This window comes from Fragaria vesca, linkage group LG7, assembly GCF_000184155.1.
Source record: "Fragaria vesca subsp. vesca linkage group LG7, FraVesHawaii_1.0, whole genome shotgun sequence".
Classification (NCBI taxonomy): domain Eukaryota; kingdom Viridiplantae; phylum Streptophyta; class Magnoliopsida; order Rosales; family Rosaceae; genus Fragaria; species Fragaria vesca.
In genome coordinates, this window is record NC_020497.1 from 5863284 (window position 1) to 5872052 (window position 8769).

Here is an 8769-nt window from a genome sequence, read left to right on the forward strand (position 1 = left end):
GAGAGAGAGAGAGAAGAGAAATTGGTGTTGTAGGAAATTAGCAGAAGAATTCAGGTTTGCATTTTTTATGTTCTTGATCAATTGGTTATCCTTTGTGAACCATGTTGTGACTTTTGTATGTATGCTTCTTGTTATAGAGGATCATCTTGGTATGAAGTAAAGCATTAGGATTGGGTTTTTCTTTGTTGTTACCTATTGGGAATCATCTTTGAAAATGGAAACTTGATTTGAGTCAAAAACTGTAATTTTCTGATTCTGGTCTTCAAAGTCCGAAAATCATAAGTATTTGTAGATAATTTCTTATGCTGCGATTTCAGTTCCTGATTGATCTTTAGGTTGTCCTTTACAAATGTTATGAAGACACCAACTGTAAATTCCCAGTCAAGCTATGTCGTTTTTAGCCATAAAGTTTACTGGTCAGAAAGTTAGGAAGTTGTTTTGTGATTACAGATTTCTGTTTTTAATTGCACTCTTTGTTTTTGAATCTTTGTTTCTTTTGATATGCGATTGTGTAGATATTGAGATTGATTCATGAAGTTCCAATACATGTCATTATTTTTATTATTGAAGGTAGAGACCAAAGGTAGGGAATGCTTAAAAGCTAGTCATAAGACTAGAAGGTTATAACTTTTACATGTTGTCTATAAGCTGATTTTTGTGGTAATCATATTTAGCCATTTATGTTGCAAGTTTTGTGTGTTTCTTTTTGAAACATTGAAGTGTTTATGTTCAGTTGCTAGAAGCTTTGTACCACATAGTGTCTGATTTGCTTTCAAATACAAAGTTTAGGCACTTTTAGCAAAATTTCCAGAAAAAACCTGAAACTGTTACTGAACTTTGAAATTGCATATCTAATTACAGAAAAATCGTTCTGAGGTGATTCAAATTCTGAAAGCTTCTCTAGGATGTCTAGTTTATTTCTTTAGAAGGCCATGAAGTCAAATTCCTTATGGATTTGTACAGTTTTTGTGGTGAAGGTGACTGGGTCAGAAAACTGCAGTCGTTCTTTGTGTTCAGTAAACTTGTTTTCGGATCAACTGACTTGTCATGTTGTTTGGGTGTTTTATCCAGTTAAATACTTTATACTTAGAGTACTAGAACTAATGAGTTGCATTACTAAAAAAGTACTTGTTGTCTTGGTCAGGAACTTGCTGTGAGAATCGACAAGATAGGGGGGATCTTGGGGTAGAACTTTTTATGATTGGATACTGATTTTGTGTGCTTAGTTGTTATGTCATTTTAGTTAACATTGTTTGTCTTGATTTCATTGATGATATTTGGATTCCATATACTAGCCTTCCTACACGCGCTCGCGCGCGTGCGGAAGTGTGTTTTCTGTAGCTTTATTTTAAAAGCAATTGTGTCAGGGTAAGCTACCTAGTTTCCCTATATAGTAAAGTGGGTGCAACACTTTACTGTTTACAAGCACCCTGGCAATTACCAATTTATCCTCATTTTTATTTTATTTACGGACTGTCATTCAGTTTGAGAGAGATAGTGACAATTGTGTAAATTACTAAAAAACAGAGGATAAATTGGTATTTAAAGAACGGATGGCAGATGCGTAAATTCGTAAAAAGGCGGGGTAGAATAGTAATTTTCACAGTTTATGTATAATTACAATACTACCCTCAGTCTGTTTAAAGTTATCTTTCTGTCCTCACATTTTCTGTTAATTACACATGCATGTCACGAATCTTACCTTGATACATAGCACTTAAAATTAGACTGAATGGCAAGGTAAGATTCCATCAAATGGGGTAAAACTAACTGCACCCAATTAACCTCGATTAACACACAATTATTTAATTTTCTCTCATTATTATTATTGTTGTCTTTTTTTTTTTTTGGTAATGGCAATTTTCTCTCAGACAAAACGAATAGCATTGACAAAAAAACTGAGTAGGAAAACAGAAAAAAGAAAAAAACTAAGAGTCACAACTGAAATTAAAGTAAAAATAATGGGGAAAATCTCAAATAAAAAAAATCAAGGGTAAAACTGAAATAAAGAAAAAATGGAGGGGCTGAACACAATAAAGAAAAAACTAATGGAGTGGCAAAACAGAGAAAAACGAAAAAATACAAGGGTAGTTTTGGGAGGGCGCTATTTACGTCAACAGTAAACTCCCCTACCCATTTAATATATAAAGATGAAATATGTGTTGTTTCATTTCAGTATGCATGCCTGCATATAGCATGTTGTTTATCAAGTGTAAAGGAGTTGGGGTGGACTTATGGATATTTAGTGATTTTAGGAGTAATCTTTTGTGTAGTTGAGTTTAGACATTGTAGGGATCAAGCTCAGGCGAGCCCGTGTGCACATTAGGATTAGAATATCAGCGGTATAATTGTCGATATGTTTGGGTGATTTGGGCTTGGAGATCAATGTTTTCAGGCAAGATGACTAGCAAAAGGAGGGTATGGGGGTTTGATCGAGTCAGGGAGTTAATTTATATGTTTGGATATTCAAGTCACGGTTGCAAAACTGTAAAGTACACTGTATGGGACGTGTAGGCTTGTGTATTCTAACATATCGATTAACGGGTATATAAGTGGAGTTGCATTGCATCATTGTGTGATATGTGTGTTGTGACTGATATATGAAATTGTGCTCTGTGTGTTCAATTATCCATGAAAAGGTTTTATGTCCCTACTGAGCCGCAGGTTGAGCTCACCCCTTAACAGATTTTGCAGGTACTAAACACTAGAGGAGGAAGTTCGTTTGTGTAACTTTATCAAGTAGGGAGTGAAGTTGGTGTTTTATTTATGCTCTTTGGAATAAATAGCGAGTATTAGTGTACTATGTAAAACTGTTGTTATGTAATATATGCTTCCGTTGAAATTGTGAGACTTTGGAATCTAGTAGTTCAATTTTTGTTTTATTTTCTATGTCACATTTTTGGTTATAGAAACTCAATTCTATAATTAAGATGTGATTCACACCTTAACTCGAGATTAGAAGGTTAATCCGGGTCAGGGTGTGACAATTAAGCTCTTACCCATGAGATCATGATTAATCCTTGATCGATCAATTCGGTTAAAAATATGCCTATTGTTAAGTTTTAAGTTTGAAACTTCATTCATGTAGAGAGAAGAAAATGTTAAAGGAAGATGTAATGTATTTCAAGTTTTCAATAATATTATCTAATTAATATAGATCTCTGTTAGTAATTTAATATACTTAAACTTTTTGACGTTAGATGTATAAAAAAATGTATGTGTATTTAGTATTTAGGAGTGTGTAAATAAAATTTCTCTTTTATTTTTTTGCAAAAAAAAAAAACCCGATGGGGCCGTCTTCACGCCTCTATTGATGAATCCAGATAATTAATATATGGGGAAATAAGTCCTTTTAATATTTATGTTGTTTCGAAAAATAAGATAATTCATTAATTAACTTAAGAGAATACAAGCCTTCATTTGATCTAGCGACATAGTCTCTCTTCACAAGTGGGAGGTCGTGAGTCCGCCTCACAAAAGACTTATTGTAACAGTTAAGTTATTTAAACTTATTAGAAAAAAAAAAAAAAAAACTTAAGAGAATACAAGTGGTCGTAAAATCCTATTTGTAATACCCTGAAAATTTAATATTAGTTTCTAGTATTATTTAGAAATTTTTGTGTTATGAGGTTCAAAAGAAGAGCGGAATTGTTCGACTGCATAAATTACCCGAAACGGTTTTATGGTTTTGAAGGGTCAAGAGTTGACTTTCTAATCTGTTGGGTTTCTCGATAAACTTCCTTCACGAAAGTTGTAGAGTTTGGTGAAATAGTTCGTAGACACGCGACACGCGTAAAACGGATGTCAGAGGAAGTTAGTTTCCGATTTTTGAAAGTTTATAAATAGAAAGTTTGGGGTTTTATTTTTGGAAACCCTAATTTCAGAAAGTCTCTTCTCTCTCCTCTCTCTCTCCCGAGCTTCCCGACGCCGGAAGTTCTCCAGCGAAGAACTCGGCCGTCTAGCCACCATTCGAGGCGCCACCGGTCCTGTTCGGCTCGCACAGTTCTCCTCTCCACTCCTTGGGCAGCGTCGCTCGCCGTCTTGCCGCCTAGACGCCGCCACGAAGCGGCGGAGCTGCTGCGGTATCACTGGAAATCCGGCAATTTTGACGGCTATTTCGGTGAGACTTAGGTTTGAAGTTTGATTTCGGGTTGGTGGTTCGAGGCGTTTTCCGGCCGATTCTAGCTGAATTGGTTGAACCTCTAGGTATTAAAGTTGTTCACCTTGCTTCAAGCTTCAAGTTTGCTGTTTTGAGTTTGCTCAAATTCGGAGGTTTCGGGGTGGCGCATGTGGCAGCACATCCGGCAGGGTTCCTAGCTCTAGGTTTCGGTGGTTAGCTAGCTCTTGTTGTTGTGAGCTTGTTGAGATGTGAAAATTCTAGGTTTGGAGTAAGGATTGCATGCTAGGACTTTAAGTTTAATCTTAGGCTTGTGAGAGGTTTGAGTTTAGGTTTTGAGGATTTGAGACAATTTTATTGAGTCGTTAAGTACGACGACCTTAGAAAGTTGTCCTCCCTTGGGTTAAGGTTTGTTAAGGTTGCAATGTTCTTTTTGTTCAAGTGGTTACTAAGGTTATTAATTGTGTTAAATAGGTAGCTTGTGGAGTGATATTTGAGCTTGGTTTTTGAGTTTATTATGAAGACGCAGCAGGATTTTAGGTGAGTAAAATCTCACCAAGGTTCACTTTGGGACCAATTATTTATAATAATTATGATAATGATTATGATGATAAAATGATGATGATGATGATTGTGATGATGAGAATGATTATGATGATAAAATGATGATGATGATTGTGATGATAATAATTTTTTTTAAAATTATGTTTTGTTTGTTTTAAAATATATGAGCTTGATTGTCAACGACTCATAGGTAAAAGAAAACAAGTTTTCCTATTTAAATGATTCTTTTTAAGGTTCTTGTGACCATAATATTTTTGGTTTTATTGATGTAATTATTGATGCCTTAGTGGTGATTGTGTGCATTCGTTGTGGAATGATGCCTTAGTGGTGATTGTGTGTATTCGTTGTGGTGATTGTGTGTATTCATTGTGGAATGGTGTCTTAGTGGTGATTGTGTGCATTAGTTGTGGATGTGTGTCTTAGTGGTAATTGTGAGCATTCGTTGTGGAATGATGTCTTAGTGGTGATTGTGTGCATTAGTTGTGGATATGTGCCTTATTGGTGATTGTGTGCATTAGATTAGGAGCCTTTATGGTGGACCGGGAACCAAGCCTTGGCCGGGTGATTGGTTATGGTCAGTACAGAGCTCTAGTCTGTCTGTCGGTATTTCATGGGGGATGACTAAGTGTTGACGAACTCATAAGTAAGAGTAGAGAAATGATTGTGTGATGTTCTTATGTGTTTGTCATTTAAATTCATTGCTTTGAGTATCTCTTGAACTATGCTTATCCGCAAGAGATTCCTTAATCTTAATTGTATGATTTTTAGTGGAATTCCTGAACTATGTTTTTTGCAGGATTTCATTTATAATTTGATTGATTGTGAATTGTTGTGATTTCTTATTTACTCTTTTTTGAATTCTTTTACTTTTAGGTGATTCCTGAACTAAGTTGCTAATGCAGGAATTACCAATTTATTCATATGTGATGTTGGGTTGAGTTATTTATTGTAGATTTACTCATATGAGCTATTAAAGATTACCGGGTTTGTTATTTACAACCCGATGCACCAATCTATGGTGTAGTGGTTGTTTTTGCATGTGAGGATTTTCAAGACGTAGAAGTCTAGAAGCTGCATGTTAGGAGTTAACTATTTTCTTATTGTTTGTCAATTTGTAGTGAGCTCTTTAGAGCGTGACCTTACTTGACTTCTCAAGTTATGTAAACGTCAGAATGTATTATGTGATTTTTTTATTTTTGTTATCATGCCTTGAATTTGGATTTTTATTTATCCGAAATTCGGGACGTGACACTATTTGTACCAAATTAAACATTTTTTTTTCTTCTAATTGACATATAGATCATAAAGTAATTTAGAATTTTTATTTGTAGTGAAAAAGTTTATAGGTATCGCCCAGTACTATTTGGTCTAGTGGTATAGTCTTCTCTTAATAAGTGAAAGGTTATGAGTTCGACTCACGAAATTATAATAGTTGTTTTCCTAATAAAAAAAAAAGTTTATAGGTATCAAAAAATGTCTTTCATTGTAGTTTAGATACTATTTGGGGTATTTACCTATCCAAATGCATGTCACATAGGCGCATAAAACAGAAAAACTAACGGATGTACCATGTTAGGTAACAGCAATACTTGAGGTACCATTTCAAGTAAAGAAAATTAGTTATCCTCTCCCTTTTGTGACCCATTAACAGTTATCTCCCTTTTGTGAAGAAAATTAGTTATCTTCTCCAAAATTAACAGAATATAAATAATGAAGGGAGATGGGTGCAAGAGAGAAGGGTCGTGCTGAACTATTGTTGAGAATATGGAGTAGGGTCAAATTTATGGGACGAATTTGCCCTTGAAAAATTAACAGGGTTAACGTCGTTGACGGTCACTAATGCCGAAAGTTGGTCGGGGTTGAAACATGAGATATGATTATGATATATAGTAAAGTTGGGTCACGAAAATTAATAGTCAAACAAAGTTTAGATATTGTTTGAGCAACTTTCTCCTTGATAAATAAGTTTATTTCCTATAGTATTTGACGTTTTAGCCATATTCTAAACTCACATCTCAAGTTTCAAAAATATCATAATAATACATATATGACACTGACTTTGACTAAATATTTGTAACTGCAGTCGTTAGCTCCGGTATATATGTGTTGTTGGACTAGGCAAGTGCCTATACTCGCCTCTATGTCAATCCGCCCCTGTTGTTGGCTGCATAATTGAAAGATTTTTGTCCAATGATTCCAATCATTGTTTCTCTTCTCCAAAGTTTTGAGCAAATCTATAAACTGTGAAAGTATTGAAATGGATTAAAAACTAGATAGAGCACAGATAAGAATAATTTGATTCAGCAGCTTGGTGCAAAACCTCAATGAGGGAAAAAACACCAAGCAAGATTATTTCATTAATCTTCAAAACTTTACAAGAAGTAATTCTCACTCAATTACAAATTCTTGTATCTGTTTTAACTCTCACTTCTCACACAAGTGATTCATGTAACTCTACAAAGAGAAACTGAACAAACACACTGAGTCTTACAACACACTCAGCTTCATCTAGTTCTTACACACAACTAGATTTCAGGGTAGAAAACTAAGACTTAAACACTCTTAGTTTGCTCTCAGCTGATTCTTCCACAATCAGTGATCCTTGGTTCTTTGACACAACCAGTCGACTAAGTCCTGCAATGCAGTCAGCCTTTTTCCTATCACCATAAGATCTCAGTTCTTCCAATCTCAAATGCAACCTGTTTGCAAGTCAGAGAGAAAGTCTTAGTCTTTTGGATAATACACTCAAGCAATTTGCAAATTGATCATACACAAGATTAACTCCACAAACAAGAAATCTGATCAATCACAAAAAGCCTACCTTACACAGACCACAGCATAAGCAATTTATAAAGGTTGACACTCCCCCTCAACTAATGCAATTCAATGAGAAAATCATTTTTTCGTTTAAGGAGGAATACAGTCAGTTCACTGTTATCTTGCACTTTCCAAAAACTCAAGAACCAGTTTCATGCTATAACATAGTAACCATATAACAACAGATTAAATTGTTGGCTGCTGAGAGCAATGATTAAGTCTATATAATTATATGACCATATATGATTTTAACAACACAAGATTAATGCAGATAATAAATCTGTTATTCCTGATTTGTAACAGCACCAAATCAGATCTAGTATAATAATTATACATTCTGCAAATATTCACTGTAAAGGGAACTGATATGGAAATTTCTAGACATGAGATTTTCCACCAGAAAATCAGCAAGTAAACAAATAAGATGAAAAGAATTAACTTACCATACAAAATAAGTTTGAAGTTCATTACCTTGAGATTTGCATCAAACGAAAATACCTCTGATCAAGCTGCTGTCATAATTGCTTCCTTTCCTAGTGACATTAGGAGTTCTCGGTGTTGAATAGTAATAGCCAATATATTAACAGTGACACGACCCACCCCGAATTTCATCCTGAAACCCGGAGTAAGTCGTGCGGGGACCACCTCCAAGGAAAATTTACTGAAAAGATTGAGAAAATCTCCCTTGCAGATGGACAACCCTAACTCGAAAATTCCAAATTTCACTCTTAATTCAACACTTCCAAACATCACATAATATACAATAATCCTAAAGTATTCAGAGCTACTAAACACAAACGGAAGCAAGAAAACACGAGTAGATTGAACAGGTAACCTACTGATGAAAACTGGCAGAAATGCGGGTGACTATGCCTCGCCTCTTACTAGATCCAACCCGAACTCTGCAGACTGGGCAATTTAAAACGAAAGGCCCAGGGGAAAACATTTAATAACGTTAGAGTGAGTGGACAAAAATAAAATAAAGGAAATAATTCTTTATGCTTTCCCAATTTTTACTTTTCCATAGAAAAGAAAATATGCTGCATGCGACAGCTCAAAACGCTCAACACGAAAACTGGAATTTCATGACTGGCACCGGCCAGTCTCCAACGCTCAATAAAATACAGCCTCTCAGGCTAAAATAAAATATGTATGTATTACACTCGTCATATCCCTTGTATGAATTTTCTTGAAACAACTAAAACAAATAGCAAATTCACACAAGGCTACAACGCTTGCGTCTAACGCTCACGTTGCACCATAATGGCATT